General features: G+C 38.4%; 1 protein-coding gene across 3 annotated transcripts in view; it reads right to left on the bottom strand.

Moving 5' to 3' along the window:
• CD28 (CD28 molecule) overlaps positions 1 to 17,289 on the bottom strand; it is a 42,096-nt gene that overhangs the window by 9,110 nt on the left and 15,697 nt on the right. The window contains exon 1 of one of the 3 annotated variants that reach the window (XM_036023000.1): positions 13,058 to 14,340. The exons of the other annotated variants lie outside the window; for them this stretch is intronic. The gene's annotated coding sequence lies outside the window, so the exon portion shown is untranslated. Of the gene's footprint in view, positions 1 to 13,057; positions 14,341 to 17,289 lie in introns of those variants that run through there. 3 annotated transcript variants of the gene reach the window in all.

Below are 17,289 nucleotides of genomic sequence, written 5' to 3' on the forward strand. Positions count from 1 at the left end.
GAGCTCTTTTGGAGATAATTATACCAAGAGTTTAAAAGTTTACTGCTAGATAATATTTTCATTCTCCTTTGAATGAAACAACAGAGCATGTCTATTCAGATATTTGCCAGTTTAACTGGGCTGCCTTTTTATTGCTGAATTATCAAAGGTTTTTACATATTTTGAATCAAGTTCCTTATCAGATATTTGATTTGCAAGTATTTTCACCCATTTTGTGCGTCATGTTTGGTATTGTCTTAAAAATTCTCCAACTTGATGCTGATATTCAGTCAGGGTTGAGAATCACTATAGCCTAAGAGATTTCTCAAGCTGACAACATTTTAGAACCACCTGGGAAACTTCTACAAACCCTCAATTCCCTCGATTAAATCAGAATTTCTGGGTATAGGACTCAGGCATCACTAGTTTTAAAGTTTCTCAGGAGATTCAAATTCGCAGTCAAGTTTAGGAACCAGTGACTTAGCAGATAAAAGCTCATTTTTATCCTCAATTCATAAGCCTCCACAGGCTTTTCCAACCTCATTTCTTCAAACCAAAACCTTCCCAGTAGGCTGGATCTTTTAAGTCAGCACTCCAGGAATACATTGTGAGCATTCCTCTCCCCATACTTTGTTCACTAACTCCATGGCCTAGTGACTCACCCTTCTCAGCTCTCAAGACAATTACTGTATGTATCACCACTTACTTGCCATTTGGTCAGGTTCAACATTTCTTTTCATGTCTTTTGTTTATTGGATGATTATTGGTCTGTGTGACATATTGGTCTTATCATTTCAACCTGCAAGTTTTATATGATTCACTACTTATTGTGTATTAAATATTGTGCACATTGATTTCCACTAGAATCAGTACTGATTGAGTTGAAAATACAGTTGTCCCTTGAACAACTTGGGGGTGAGGGGTATCCACCCCAGTGCAATCAAAACCCCATGTATAATTTTTGACTGCCCCAAAACTTTGCTAATAGCCTGCCATTGACTGGAATCCTTACAGATAACATAAACAGTGGATTAATATATTTTTATATTATATATTATACATATTCTTATAATAAATGAAGCTAGAGAAAAGAAAATACTATTAAGAAAATCACAAAAAAAGAGGAAATAATTTACAGTATTTATTTAAGAACTCAGTGTATAAGTGGATCCACACAGTTCAAACCCATGTCATTCTGGGGTCAACTGTATATTTTAAAACACCATTTTGAAAATGCTAGAATGTTGTTTTCCACTTTATATATTACAAAGATCAGTTAAACTACAACTATCTGAGAATCTTGCTTAGTTGAAAGTATGTCTATAAAATTGAGCTGAAAACTTGCAAGAATTAATTACCTTCAAAGAAATTTTTTCTGTAAATTAACTGTATTTGGGCAAGCTGTGCTAAGATAACGGCCATTGATATAATGACAATGAGATCGATTTAATTCTAAGTGCTCACTCATGACAGTGCCACAAAATTATTGAATTCCAGCTTATGTGTCCGCTAGTTTTTCAGTTAAGGATAATACTATCTCAGTGTAAATGAATGGACCCAACAGCCATCAGCCTACAATCTTTTCATTTATGTTTCTTTTGTACTTTCAAAATGCAGCAAGTTCTACATTTTGAACACCTCTTGTTTTACATGCTTCAATTCACTCAGCTTTTGATTTGTGTGTATTTCCTCTAGACCCCTAGTTTTCAAGACTCTTGAGAGCAAGGACCACATGTTATGCTTCTTTGTATATTGTGAAAACAATAGGATCTTAATAAATAATAAAGATCTTAATAAATAATAAATAATAATAAACAATAGGATCTTAATAAATAACCAATTAGTGAAAGATGGTAATCTGGCTGTATCATTCTTATCAGCAGCAAAGCCTAACTACCATCTCACTGAATCCTACTCAAAACTGGTGTCTCCACAATAACTTTAACTTCATTTATTATTCATTCAACAAATATAGCCTAAAAACACTAAAAAGTAAACATGTAATGAACCAAAAAGTTCAAGCTGTCTTGATAGGAGAATGCAACTTGTTTTTTGTTTGGTTTGGTTTGGTTTGGCCTTTTTCTTTGTGTACTTAGAAGAAATCACTGGGCAGGTTCTGAGTGGGAAAACCAACCCCAGAAAGAAGTGCCAGCATCCCCCCTCCTTTTCAGGGAGTTCAGGTTAGGTATTTGCATTTCTGCTTACTGACTTCTGCAGGAATTGTATTTTTATACTAATTATTTGGATTCTCTTGTAATGGACATTCAAATTCTTGCTGATCTAACTTTGAAAGCTGATAAGAAAAAAGGTGAGACTAGGACTTCTCTGCAGAGATTTTTTTAAAGGGTGGGGGTAGGGGGTTGGCGGATCTTGGGCAGGGAAACTGAGTAAGGCTGGAAAGAAACTCTGGATGGTTTCCCAGTTTGGCTTCCTTCTCCTAGCACCCACAGTGAGGAGGAGGAATTGAAGAGAGTATGAGAAGAAAAACAATGTTGCTATACTCCATAGCATCTATCTATACTTCAGTAGTGTGCTTACTATGTCTTGGGTAGCTCAGGATGGGACACCTTCCCAAGATGCATGTAGGAGAAAAAAAATGAGTTCCCAAAGATAAACAGAGTTCAGTTTCTGTCCTAGAGCAGTTCACAGTCTGATGGGGAAGAATGACCTAAACAGACAACTACTTAAATAGTGGCACAGTGCTCACACAGTATTTCTGGGGGCAACTGTGGGGCCAGCTAAAGATTCCTGGAGGTGGTGGCTGCTGGCCTGAGTCTTAAAGGATTGTGCATGCATTAATGCAACATGTTTTTATTAAATAAAGTTAACCTAGCTAAGATGAGTCTTTGTGCTAAGAGGTGGGTAAGGTAAGAGTGTGTGTTGGGGTAGAGGGTGAGGTAGAGGACTCTACAGAAAATAAAACAAAGAGAGAAAAAGAATAATTGAGGCAGAGAAGATAAGGAAGTACAAAAGAGTATGTCTGATGTAGGGAATTACAGCTACCTCACTTTTGCTGGACCATAAGTTTAAAAGACAAGATTGACAAAGCAAGCATATATTATAGCTTGGGATCTCTCCTGTAGGTTTGAGGATCTATGAAAGGATTTTAACCCAAAGAGTGATGTGTACAACTTTTCATTTTATATAGATTATTTTAGCAAAAATGTGGGAAGTAAATTTGAAGGGTCCAAGAGTGAAAAGATGGAGACCAGTTAGGATACAATTGTAGTAGTGTAGGCAAGAGGTAATAAGGTTAGAAAGAACTACAATTTGAAAGAAGTGAATAAATTCAGGAAATATTTGTAGCCTAAATTAGCAGAACCATATTGGCTTAGATGTAGTAAAAGAGGGAGAAGGAGTTAGCAATGACTGTCCTCAGGCCACACAGACCAACCAGTAAATAACATTGTTTCCTTTTGCCTGCATCTCTTCTTCATTCATTACAAAACCAGAATAGACAGCTCAGAAACTGAGGTGAAGTTTGGATGCCTGAGATACGAAGAATATATTCTTCTACCCTAAGAGATTGTTGCAAAGAAAATATGAATTACTTCAAAGGTTCCTGGGAATGCAGATGACTCCCTGAAGCTTCGTACAGTGCTTGCTGGTTTTCACAATGGTCTTTCTCTCTAAAACTATTTTCCCTTCACAAAGCACAATACAGTGAAATAACTAAAAGATAGATTTTCCTTCGGTTCATCATAAAACCTCCAAATTCAAATCTCAGCAATGTTAAGATTGATTCAAATTTCTCTTCAGCCCATTCTACCTCAGTTCTAGAGTTGAGGAATTTCTCATGGTAGAGCAATTCCAGATCCCAGTATGTAGGCTGGTGGTTACACATTCCATTTTCTCCTGGTTGATGGCATATTATCCAACAACTGAGCAAGGGAAGGAAACATCTTTTTTTTAAACTGATGTATAGTTGACATATAACATATTAGTTTCAAGTGCACAACATAATGAATTGATATTTGAATGTGTTGTAAAAAAATCACCACAATAAGTATACAAGGTCTTTCCTGAAAGAGTCCAGTTATTATTAATCTAATGAGAACAGTTTGCACGACATTGATGTAACCTGGCAGCCAAGAAAATTGGACTAGAATGCGCATGCATTAACAATGGACTTCACTGTACTAGTCAGTGGAGGCAGTAGATGCAGTTGAGTGAACTGTAGTACATATGGCCATCGCATTCAAAATGACTGAGCGAGTAGAACAAACAAATCTGTATCAAGTTTTGCATTAGGTTTGAGCTTTCCTCCATGGGAAACTATTTGGATGATTCAGAAGGCCACAGCAATGGCCAACTGGCGATTGGCAACTTCAGCACAACATGGCCACTCACACATCCCATCTGGTTCAGAGGTTTTTGAGGAAACACCAAATCACCCAGGTGACTCAGCCCCTCTACAGCCCAGATTTGGCACACTGTGACTTCTGGCTTTTCCCCAAACTAAAATCACCTTTGAAAGAGAAGAGATTTCAGACCGTCAATGAAATTCAGGAAAATATGATGAATGAGGCAGCTGATGTCTCTTGGGAGAACTGTGTAAAGTACCAAAGTGCCTACTTTGAAAGGGACTGAGGTGTCATTGTCTTATGCACAATGTTTCTTGTATATTCTTCAATAAATGTCTGTATTTTTCATATTACATAACTGGATACTTTTTGGACAGACCTCATATTAACATCTATCACCACACATAGTTACAGAATATTTATGTCTTCATTATTAAATTTACTGCAATGACATTGGTTAATAAAATTAAATAGGTTTTAGGTGTACAATTCTATCATACATTATCTGTACACTGTATTGTGTATTCACCAGCCCAAGCCAAATCTCCTTCCAACACCATTTATCCCCCAATTACCCTCTTCTATCTGCCCCATGCCCCTTTCCCTCTGGTAATCACCAAATTGTTTTCTGTCTATGAGGTGGTGTTTTTAGAAGGGGAGGGTTTGCAGGGGCTTAATACCTTCACCTTTTTCTCCCAGCTGAAGGTAAGTGTTCCTTCTTTTTACAGCATCAGAGTATTCCGTTGTTTAAATGTAACACAGCTTCTTTTATCTACGCATCTACTGATGGGCACTTGGGCTGCTTCCAAATCTTGGCTATTGAAAATAATGCTGCAGTGAACATAGGGGTGCTTATGTTCTTCTGAATTAGTGTTTTGGGTTTCTACAGATCTATTCCCAGAAGTGGAATCCCTGGATCATAAGGCAGTTACATTTTTAATTTTTTGAGGAAGCTCTATAATGCTTTCCACAGTGATTGCATCAATCTGCATTCCTACCAATGGTGCATAAGAGTTCCCTTTTCTCCACATCCTCGCCAACACTTGTTATTTGTTGATTTATTGATGATAGTCATTCTGACAAGCGTGAGATAATATCTCATTGTGGTTTTACTTCCCATTTCTCTGATAATTAGTGACACTGAGAATCTTTTCATATGTCTATTGGCCATTGGTATGTCTTCATTGCAGAGGCATCTATTCAGGTCCTTTGCCCATTTTTTAATTGGATTGTGTTTTTTGGTGTTGAATTTTACAAGTTCTTCTTTTAAGGGTTTATTTTATTCTCATTTGAGAGAGACAGGAAGGAAAGAGAGAGCGAAATATCTATGTAACAGAGAAACACTTGTTGGCTGCCTCCTGTACTCTTCCCAACCAGGGATCAAGCCCACAACCCAGGCATGTGCCCTGGCCCAGAATTGAAACAGCAACCTCTTGATTATGGCATGATGCTCCAAGTGAGCCATGTTGGCCACTGCTACAAATTCTTTATAAATTTTAGATCCTTATCAGAAGTATCATTAGTGAATGTGTTCTCCCATTAAGTTGGCTATCTTTTCATTTTGCTGATGGTTTAATTTGCTATGCAAAAAAATTTTAGTTTGATATAGTCCATTGTGTTTATTTTTTTTTTGTTTCCTTTGCCTGAAGAGATATATCAGAAAAATGTCTATATATTGCTGCAAGATATGTCGAGATTTTATTGCCTATGTTTTCTCCTAGGAGTTTTATGGTTTCATGTCTTACATTTGATTCTTTAATCCATTTTGAGTTTCTTCTTGTTTATGATATAAAAAGGTAGTCCAGTTTCATTTTTTCATGTATTTGTCCAATTTTCCCAATACCATTTGTTGGAGAGACGATCTTTAACCCACTCTATGTCCATGCCTTCTTTGTCAAATATTAATTGACCATAAAGGTGTGGGTTATTTCCAGGCTCCCTAGTCTATTCCATTGATGCATATGTCTGCTTTTATGCCAATATCATGCTGTTTTGATTACTATGGCCTTGTAGTATAGTCTGATATCAGGTAGCATGATTCTTTCAACTTCGTTCCTCTATCTCTAGATCATTGTGGATATTGGGAGTTTTTTGTGATTCCATATAAATTTTTGAAATATTTGTTTTAGTTCTGTGAAGTGTGCCCTTTGTTTCTTAATAGGAATTGTGTTGAAAGTATAGATTGCTTTCAGCAGTATAGATATCTTAATGATGTTCATTTTTTTATCCATGAACACAGTATATGTTTCCACTTATTTACATCTCCTTCAATTTCTTTCTTCAAGGTCTTATAACTTTACAAGTTTTCTATGTCCTTGGTTAAATTTATTGCTAGGTATTTTTGATGCAGTTATAAATGGAATTGTTTTTTAGTTTTTCTTTCTGACAGTTTATTATTAGTGTATAAAATGTAGCTAATTTCTTAACATTCACTTTGCTTCCTGCTACTTTGCTGAATTTATTTATCAGTTCAGTAGTAGTTTTTTGGTGGAATCTTTAGGATTCTCTATATATGTCATGTAATCTGCAACTAATGACAGTTTCACTTCTTCCTTTCAAAATTGGATGTCTTTTATTTCTTCTCTTATCTGGTTGCCGTGGCTAGAACTTCCAGTACTATGTTGAATGAGGGTAGGGGAAGTAAGTATCCCTGTCTTGCTCCCAATCTTGAGATAAATGCTTTTACTTTTTGCCCGTTGAGTATGCTTTTGGCTGACACCTCCTCATATATAGCCTTTAATGTGTTGAGGTATGTTCCTTTTATTCCCACTTTGCTGAGGGCTTTTATCATAAATGAGTGTGAGATGTTATCAAATACTTTTTCTGCATCTATTGATGTAATCAAATGGTTTTTATCCTTCATTTTATTTAGGTGGTGTATCACATTTATTGATTTGCAAATATTGTACCAATCTTGCATCCTTGGGATAAATCCCACTTGATCATGGTGTACGATTTTTTTATTGTTGTTCAAGTACAGTTTTCTGCCTTTTCCCCCCACCCCAGCCCAACACCACAGCCCTTCCTACCACCCTCCCATTCCCATCCCCCACCCGTTATTGCCCATGTGTCCTTTATAACTGTTCCTGCAAACCCTTCACCTTTTCCCCATGAAATTCCCTCCCCTCTTCCCTCTGGTTGTATGATGTTTTTAATGTATTGCTGGATCTGGTTTGGTAATGTTTTGTTGAGGATTTTAATATCTATGTTCAACAGAAATATTAGCCTATAATTTCCTTTCTTTGTAGTGTCAGTGTTATATTCTTTGTTGGATTGATCCATTTTTTATTGTGTAGTGTCCTTCTTTGTCTTTTATGATAGCTTTTGATTTAAAGTCTACTTTTTTCAGATATAATAATTGCTACCCCAGCTTTTTTTTTCCATTTCCATTTGCATGAAATATCTTTTTCCATCCCTTTACTTTTTATCTGTGTATATCTTTTTTTCTGAAGTGGGTCTCTTGAGACAGCATATATATGGGTCTTGTTTTCTTATCCATTCAGCTCCCCTATGCCTTTTGATTAGAACATTTAAGCCATTTACATTTAAAATGACTACTGATAGGTACCCATTTATTGCCATTTTAATCTTTTATGTTCCTCTATTTTTCTTCTCTCCTCCTCTCCCTCCTCCTCCCCCTCCTCCTCCTTCCCCTCCCCCTCCTCCTCCTCCTCCTTCTTCTTCTAGAAGACCTTTTAACATTTCTTGTACTCTTGATTTGGTGATGAAAAACTCTTTTAGCTTTTTCTTGTCTGAGAAGCTCTTTATTTCTCCTCCAAATTTAAGTGACAGCCTTGCTGGGTTAAGTTGTCTTGATTGAAGGTCCTTGCTTTTCATCACTTTGAATAATTCACGTTAATACCTTTTGGCCTGAAATGTTTCTGTTGAGAAATCAGCTGAGAGTCTTATGGGAACTCTCTTGTAGGTAACTGCCTTTCTCTTCTGGCTTTTAAAATTTTCTCTTTGTCTTTAATCTTTGCCATTTTAATCATGATGTGTCTTCTTATGGGCCTCTTTGGGTTCATACTGTTTGGGACTCTCTGTGCTTTCTGGACTTGAGTGTTTTTTTTCTTCACCAGGTTAGGGAAGTTTTCAGTCATTATTTCTACAAATAGATTCTCAATCCCTTGCTCTCTCTCTTCTCTTTCTGGTATGCCTGTGATACAGATGTTGTTATGCATCATGTTACCCTAAGGGTCCCTTAAACTATCCTCAATTTATAATCCTTTTGGGGGGTGCTGCTCTAATTGTGGGTTTTCACCTACCTTGTCTTCCAAATTGCTGATTCAAGCCTCTTCTTCATTCAGCCTACTGTTTATTCCCTCTAGTGTACTCTTCATTTCAAATATTGTCTTCATCTCTGATTGGTTGTTTTTATGGCTTTTATGTCCTTTTCTATGCTTGCTATCTCTTTGTTGAAGTTCTCACTGAGTTCCTTGAGCATCCTTATAATAATTTCATTAAACTCTCTGTTAAATTGCTTGTGTCCATTTCATTTAGCTCTTTTTCTATAGATTTCTTCTGTTTTTTCATTCGAAGCATGTTTTTTGTCTCCCCATTTTGACTTCCTCTTTTTGTTTGTCTCTATGTATTAGGTAGATCTGCTATGAGTCCCAGTGTTAGCATGGTGGCCTTATGTAGTAGGTGTCTTGTGGGACCCAGTGGCACAGTCTTCTTCATCATCTGAGCTGGGAGCTCCAGCAATGTTCCCTGTGTGAGTAATTTTGGCCTTCCTGTTATAATTGTTTTATAATTGAGTCTTGGCTGCTATTGTCATTTTGGTGTGTGGGGCCAGCCCTCAGGCTGGCTGACTGTGAGGGTGTACCCCAACCACAGCATGTAAGATGCTGTGCAGATGCTGACCACATAAAGAAGAATTCACCTCAGCTGGATTTGATGACTGATGAAATCTCCCAAGGATATGCCCTTTGTGAAGCTAATTTGATCCCCCTTCATGTTGTCTAAAGCTGGTCACTGGGTGTGCTGGTTTTGGGTCCTCTTGGAAAGGACTCTGGTGCAGGTCAATGCCAGACTCTGCCTGTGACTGGCTGTGGGTAACCTGTTTAGAGCTACAAAGCAATCCACAGTTTGTGGTTGCCTCTGCTGGGCCCAGGTGTGCACAGGAAGGACCAAAGTGCTCAGCAAAGCTGGCCTTTACCAGCACCAGGCTCATAAGTAGGTTAGCAAAAGTCCCAAGGCTTTCCAAGGTCTGCTTCCACCTGCCAGCTGCCTGTTAGGCTCAGTCACTGAAAGAGCCTCTGATATTACTCAAGTTGCATGAGGGAGATTCTCAGTGAGTCTCCACATAAGGGCAAGTGGTGTTCACCAAACTGATATAAGTTCAAACTCAGTGCCAGTGCTGAGTCTGAGGCCACTCAGCAAATGTCCCATGGTATACCAACTCTAGCTGCTGTCTGCTGATTGCTTCCACAGCTTTGTGGTGGGGTTAGGTCTCAGAGAGTCATCAGGGTGAGGCCAGCAGGGTTTATCAAGCCCAAATAGACCAAGATTTGGCCATATGAAGAGAAAGCTCTGAGCGCAAGGAAAAAGGGCCCCCATCCTAGAGCCACACAACTCAGACTGCCCAGTAGGGCAGAGCCACAAGGAGTCAGGAGAGTGGGACCACCATGAGCCCTGAGGGTGGTTCTAGCAGTTCTCTTGTGAGGGGGAAGCACAGTCGGGTTCACAGGAAAGTGTGAGGATGGCCCTCACCCCAAAGCCACATAACTCAGTCACTAACACTCCCTGATTCTGTCCAGACCTCTACATCCCAGCCCAGGCAGCTGACTCCTCAGCAGGATACAAGCTCCATTTGGTGAGGCTACAGGGAGTCTCGAGTGTGGGGCTATCGCAGTCCCTAGACTGAAACTATAAAGAGGGGTATGCTCCACCTAAGAAAGATGGTGTCTGCAATTTGGGAGAGGAACACATCTCAGGAACCCTGGTGGCTGTCCCTTCAGAAATCTCCCCAGAGTTACAAACCCCAGTTTCTCCCAATGCAACTCTAGTCTGCTCCATCCTCCCTCCACAGAAGCTTGGAATGAGTGGCTGTGGATGACATTTTGTTGTTTGGCTCTTTAAGAGAGTGCCTGTCTCTCCCTAGTGGACAGAATTTCCACCAATTTTCACAGCCAGATGTTATGTTGGCACCTCTTCTTGGCTCTGGTACTCTGGACTGAGGAGCCCAGCTTGCTGTTGAGACCCCACTCTTCTAAGAGGAAACCTCTGCAGCTGAGATATCCCTCCAGTATCTCAGCTGCCACCGTGGGAACACGGGCCAGCCCTTTGGTATCTTTGCCCTTGATGCCAGTATCATTGTGGTCTACTTTGTAAATTCTTGGTTATAAGACTTCTCTTCAGTCAGCCTTTGGTTCGTTATTCAAGTTGATTGCTCTATATTTTAGTTTAATTCCAGTTCGGTCCTGAAAGGAAGTGTGTGTAACATTTACCTACTCTACTGACATCTTGGATCCCTCAGAATTTTTATTTCTTCTGTCAAGAAATTCTATTTAGAAAAATTCCTGTATTTTGTGTGACTCTTTGTGCTAATGTTTTTGGAGGGAAAGAGCATGAAAATGTTGTTTGTGTGGCCATTTGTTGAAAAACAGTTGTTTAACTTATCTGTCAATATGAATCCCTTTTCTATGTCCACATATATACTTTTCAAATTAGCTGATCCTTAAAACATACATACTGTGTTTGAAGTAATTTGCTTAGTATGCATTAATGTATGGCTAACAGCCTCTTAGATTTGGATTCAACCTGAGATTGTGATTGGCCTATAGAACCTCTTGTTCATGTCAGTTATTCAGAGAAACCTCAGTGAGAAACAATCTCATAGGGTTTCAAAATCTTCATCTGCTCTGAAGAGAAACTAAAGGAAGAAAATTAACTTTTGGTAGTAGAAAAAATAGAACCAGTTACTCTAAATGATATTGAATATATTATGATTATTATGACTTTCAGTAGATACAAGAATTCTGGTTCCCCTTATTTTTTCTTAAAATGGAGCATGTGTGAATATGCACACCACTTATTCAATGGATGTGAAGTAATGACATGGATAAGTCAAAGCAACTAATAATCAAAACATCAAGTGATATTTGGCTTTGACATGTATTTTGATTCTCTGAGTTTCAGAAAATCCACAGTACTTCAAATAATTTAAGGACATATCTAGACTTAAAAGGAAGCAGACAAATTTTTAGCTTCTCCATACTTAACTTCTGTTTGATTCCATATAATTTCCAGTTAGTGCTAGGAGTGGAAAGCATCCTTCTCAGGCTAATTCAGTCTTAGTAGACCTAGCCTTTTCCCATAAATATTTAGTTTTCCCTCTTCTGAGTAGTTAGGCAAAATCTACATAGGTCAAACCTCTTTTAACCTACAAGGTTAAAAAGAGAAACGTTGTCAATCCTTCTATTGTATTTGCTTACGGTATCAAAAAATTGTCTTGACTGACATTTCTATAACTGAATTGACAAGTTGTTTTGATGATGAATTTAGTGCTTTGCTTTTCAAAGCCTTTCCTAGCAGCTAAACCAGCTAAAAGTGTGGAGACAGGAAGCAGTAACCTCAAAACTCTTTCCCTCACAACTCCTCCTTGACAACAGACAACATGAAGAGTAAGATTGGAGGTGAGAAGGTACTTATCTGCTGCTTATGAGCTAGGCAGTGGGAGCTAAAAGATTTCTCACAGATAATCTATGAATCTTGTGCTATGGTTAACTTCTGGAAAATTGAAACTTGCTCGTACTTCCATGAGAATGGAGTGGGAGAGGAAGCTTGGTTACAACAAAAACTCTTTCCCTTTTTGCCTATTGTAAATGAGTCAATTACTATATTAATAAGCAAGTCAACTCTCTGCACAGGTAGTGTGGATAACCATCTGTGAGGTGTGGCTCCAAGTACCAGAGGAGGAACCCTGACCCTGAAAGAACCCTCTTTACCAGCTCAGTTAATGCTTAGATTTCCAAAAAGATAAAGCCTAAAATGTAATGTGGGAAACATGTTGATTTAAATTAGTAGTTATAGCCTACATATATAAGGCTACAAAGCATTTTCTCCTATTTTATCTCATGTAAACTCCATATTAATATGTAAAGTAAATAGACAAGTTGTTCATCTTTACAGCAATTTTATGGGTGGGAAACTGAAGTCAGTTAGGTCAAGTGACTTGTCCAATGTTATAAGACAAGTTAGTGACCCTTAAGACTCGGCTAATGCCTCATGACTTCTAATTTACTGCTCTTATCTGTCTGCCAAGTTGTATCAAAATATCAACACAATTTCAGTGATTGATTTTAGATCCTCTCAAAGTTGGGGTTGATAATTGGATGGGACTACATGTCTGAAGTGAGAGTTAAGGAGGAGGATACCATTGAATGTGGGGGTACATGGAGTGGGAAAAGACAGGAGCAAGATAGATTCCATTTTCTCTACCATTTTGCTGGATTCCCATTCTGCAAAAACTACTCAGCTACAAAGAAAGCTGGAGATGATTCTTAGCCAATCCCTTGTTTTATAGAAGAAGCAACTGAAAACAAATGAAGTAAATAGTTTTCTAAGTAAGATCACTCAAATAGTGGAAAAGCTAAGGTTTTGTTTATTTATTTATGTTTATGATTCTAGATGTAACATTTTAAATCATGAGTGACTAGAAAACCAAGTTTGTGAATTCAGCAAAATTGACTTGATTTTTATGGTCACATTTAGAAAGTACATCTCCAAACAGTCTCTGCCTCTAATGCGCATACATAAAACATTTTGCTTACCATTTCAAAGACTTCCTGAAGGTCATAGATGGATCCCAGATAAGGCCTACAGATAATATGTTCCCATGAAATGCCTCTTATAAATTATTTTGGTTCCATAAGCAATAATTATACTATGGTATACCTCTTTCATTTCAGTTTGCCTAAGTATACAAAAGGGTTTGCACATAAACATTAGTTAATACATAAAGTCATTTGTAAGTCTAAACCTCATTTGGCGAAATCCTTAACTTCACGGTCTTTGTGAATTGCATTCATCTGTCATGTTTAATTTAACATATTTTGTGTTTCTTTTTCTTTATCATAGCACCATAAATAAATAAAATGCCACATAGAGACTAGTGAACCAAAGAGCAGAGCAGGCAGCACTCAAAACAGAAATCTGCATTGTGTAGTTAAGGAAGCAGTGGAAAAGGTACAATAGATATTTGGTTAACAAAGTGACTTCCCTTCAGAACCTCTTAAGAACTTTATTGGGTTCCATCTGTGCACATTCCCATCAGAGGTTTTTTTGCAGTTTAAAAATCAGGTTGGAAAATCCTAATCACATTTCCTTTTTTAAGTCCTGAGTGAACAGAATTTAACATGTTATGCAGGAACTGAAGAAAATGAAAGCTTTCTATTTTCAACCATCTTGCCCTATGATGTTTGTGAACATTTTGTGAAGGTGACACTGGTTTCCCTGACACAGAAGAACACCTCCCTCCTGACCACAGAGTTGGTAAAGTTACCGTAACTTCCCTTTGAGTATACTTTCTGTTCAGGCCCAGGCTATCCTTCAACATGTGGCCATCTGACCACTTTCACCTTTCAGTCTCTGTAAAAAGCAGGCTGCCCCACAGGGGAGTCCAGGGTTTGCTCCAGAAACTGTAAGACAAACCATGTTTTCTGGGAGGAAGAAGAGACTCAGCCATTTCTGGCTATGGCAACTCTAGCTGGTGGTTTGACCTCTTTGAGATGTGAGAAAGATGAGTACAAAACATTCATCAAAATTAGGTAGGAGGAGGAGGGTTTTACAATCAAAGGATTGTTTAAAACAATGTGGAGCCACAAAGGGTAGCACTAGAAGCTGTAACTCATAGCAGCAGAGTTATGACCACCCTTAACTATAAAGGGGCCAATGGAGAGTGAAGTCATGAGAAGCACATGGAAAAAAATTGTGTAGAAGAAGCCATGACAGAAGCAGTGTCTTTATCAAAAGAAACAGTCAGTCCAAGCACATGAACTCCTATCAACAGAAAGTGTGATTTTAACAAAATCTAAAGAAATCTTAGTTTAAAAAAAAAAAAACAACTATTGTTTTATGTTGCCAAAACCCTACTTTTTCTGGTTACCGAAAAAATAGAAATAGAAGACTAATTAATAAATTCACTAAACAAGCTGCTGTTGGTCAGCACTAGTCTAAGCTTCATATTTTACTCTGATCTGTGTTTTTACACAGGCAAACACTGCAGTATTGTCCTTTTAATGAAAACATTCATTGAAAAATATATGTGAACCCCTATGTTCACTGAAGAATTTTTTAAATAAGATCAGGAAGCAACCTAAATGTCCATGAATGGGTAAATGGATTATTACTCAGCCGCATAACAGAATGAAATCTTGCCATTTGCAATGAGGTAAATGGGCCTAAAGAGTATTGTGCTAAGTGAAATAAGTCAGACAAAGAAAGACAAACACCATTTGATTTCACTTATATGTGGAATCTAACAAAACAAACAAACAAGGATTGGGAGGTGGGTAGGGCAGAGAGAGAAATGGGGGGGAAATGGGGACAACTATAATTGAACAACAATTAAATAAAGATATTTTAACTTCTGGTCAAGATGGACGCATAGGTAGACACACTGTGCCTCCTTGCACAACCAAAATAAGGACAACAACAATTTAGAAACAAAATAACAACCAGAACTGACAGAAAATTAACTGTATGGAAGTCAGACAACCAAGGAGTTAAAATAGACACATTCATCCAGACCGCTAGGAAAGTCAGAGTAGGGCAGCTGGGTGGAGAGGGGTTGTGGCACAAAAAGCAGTGGCACCGAGTGCATGTGTAAGGCATCCCAGGCACTCAGGACTGCAGCAGGTGGACCCTGGGCATGCAGGCGGTGACTGGCAGACTCCGGGTACAGGGTGGCAACAGGCAGACCCAGCGAGGCAGTGACTGTGAAGCAAGGCACTGCACGCAAGGCAGCTAGCTGACCCAGCATTCCCACATTTGCATGCAGATAAACCAGGCAAAACTGGGGAGAGAGACAAGACCACACAGCCAGGATACTGGGAAATAGAGCCTCGGAGCACTGATTGAAACACCTGTGGGAGTTGAGGTGCCAAGAGAGACTGCCAGCCTCACAGGAGAGTTCATCAGAGAGACCCATGGGGTCCTAGAACATTCACAAGCCCACCCACACAAGAATTAGCACCAAAAAGGACCAGTTTGCTTGAGGGAAGCAGAGGAAGGGATTGAAATCTGACAGAGAGTGGAGCAAGCACCATTGTTCCCTCTCAGACCCTGACCCAACAGACAGCATCACAACCCAGCAACTGGGTTGCCCCGCCCCAGTGAACACCTAAGGCTCCGCCCCTCATATGTAACAGGCATGACAAGACAAAAAAAAAAAAAATGGCTCAAACGGAAGAACAGATCAAAGCTTCACAGCAAATACAACTAAGTGACCAAGAGATAGCCAACCTATCAGATGCATAGTTCAAAGCACTGGTGATCAGGATGCTCACAGAATTGGTTGAATTTGGTTGCAAATTAGATGAAAAAATGAAGGCTATGCTAAGTGAAATGAAGGAAAATGTACAGGAAACCAATAGTGATGGGAAGAAAACTGGGACTGAAATCAATGGAGTGTACCAGAAGGAAGAAAGAAACAATCCAACAGAAATGAATGAAGAAATAAGAATTCAAAAAAATGAGGAGAGGCTTAGGAACCTCCAGGACATCTTTAAACATTCCAACATCCAAATTATAGGGTACCAGAAGGGGAAGAGGAAGAGCAACAAGTGGAAAAGTTATTTGAACAAATAATAAAGGAGAACTTCCCCAATCTGGCAAAGGAAATAGACTTCCAGGAAGTCCAGGAAGCTCAGAGAGCCCCAAAGAAGTTGGACCCAAGGAAGCACATACCAGGGCACATCATAGTTACATTAGCCAAGGTAAAAATGAAGGAGAGAATCCTAAGCAGCAAGAGATAAGGAGACAGTAACCTACAAAGGAGTTCCCATCAGACTATCAACTGATTTCTCAAAAGATACCTTGCAGGGAAGAAGGGGCTGGAAAGAAGTATTCCAAGTCATGAAAGTCAAGGACCTATATCCCAGATTGCTCTATCCAGCAAAGCTATCATTTAGAATGGAAGGGCAGATAAAGTGCTTCTCAGTTAAGGACAAGTTAAAAGAGTTCATCATCATCAAGCCCTTATTTTATGAAATGTTAAAGGGACTTATTGAAGAAAAAGAAGATAAAAACATGTATAGTAAAATAACAGGAAACACAAAATTATTAACAGCCACACCTAAAATAAAAACAAACTAAGCAAACAATTAGAACAGGAACAGAACCGCAGAAATGGAGATCACATGGAGGGTAATAAACAGGGGAGTGGATGGAGGAGAGAGGGGGAAAGGGTACAGAGAATAAGTAGCATAGATGGTAGGTAGAAAATAGACAGGGGGAGGGCAAGAATAGTATGAAAAATGTAGAAGCTAAAGAACTTATGACACATGGACATGAACTAAAGGGGGGGAATGTGGGTGGGAGAGGGTTTGCAGGATGGAGGGGAATGAAGGGGGTAAATCAGGCAACTGTAATAGCACAATCAATAATATATATTAAAAAATAAGATAAAATATTTTTAAAAGATACTTTAGAAAATGAATATTTATGAAGGACTTAAAATTAATAGACATACTCTATGTTCATAAAGAAGAATAATCAATGTAATAACAATATTAATTATTTTTTACCTATTCTATAAAGATAATATAATTCTAACAACAACGACAAAGAAAAACAGACTCATAAACACAGAGAACAAACTGATGCTTGCCAGAGAGGAGGGAGGGAAGGGAATGGGTAAAAAAGGTGGAGAGGATTAAGAAGTACAAACTTGCAGTTATAAAATAAGTATGTAATGTATAGCATAAGAAATATAGTCAATAATATCATAATAATTCTGTATGGTGACAGATGATTACTAGATTTATTGTGTTGATCATTTATT

The sequence above is a fragment of the Phyllostomus discolor genome, chromosome 4 (genome assembly GCF_004126475.2).
Source record: "Phyllostomus discolor isolate MPI-MPIP mPhyDis1 chromosome 4, mPhyDis1.pri.v3, whole genome shotgun sequence".
NCBI lineage: Eukaryota > Metazoa > Chordata > Mammalia > Chiroptera > Phyllostomidae > Phyllostomus > Phyllostomus discolor.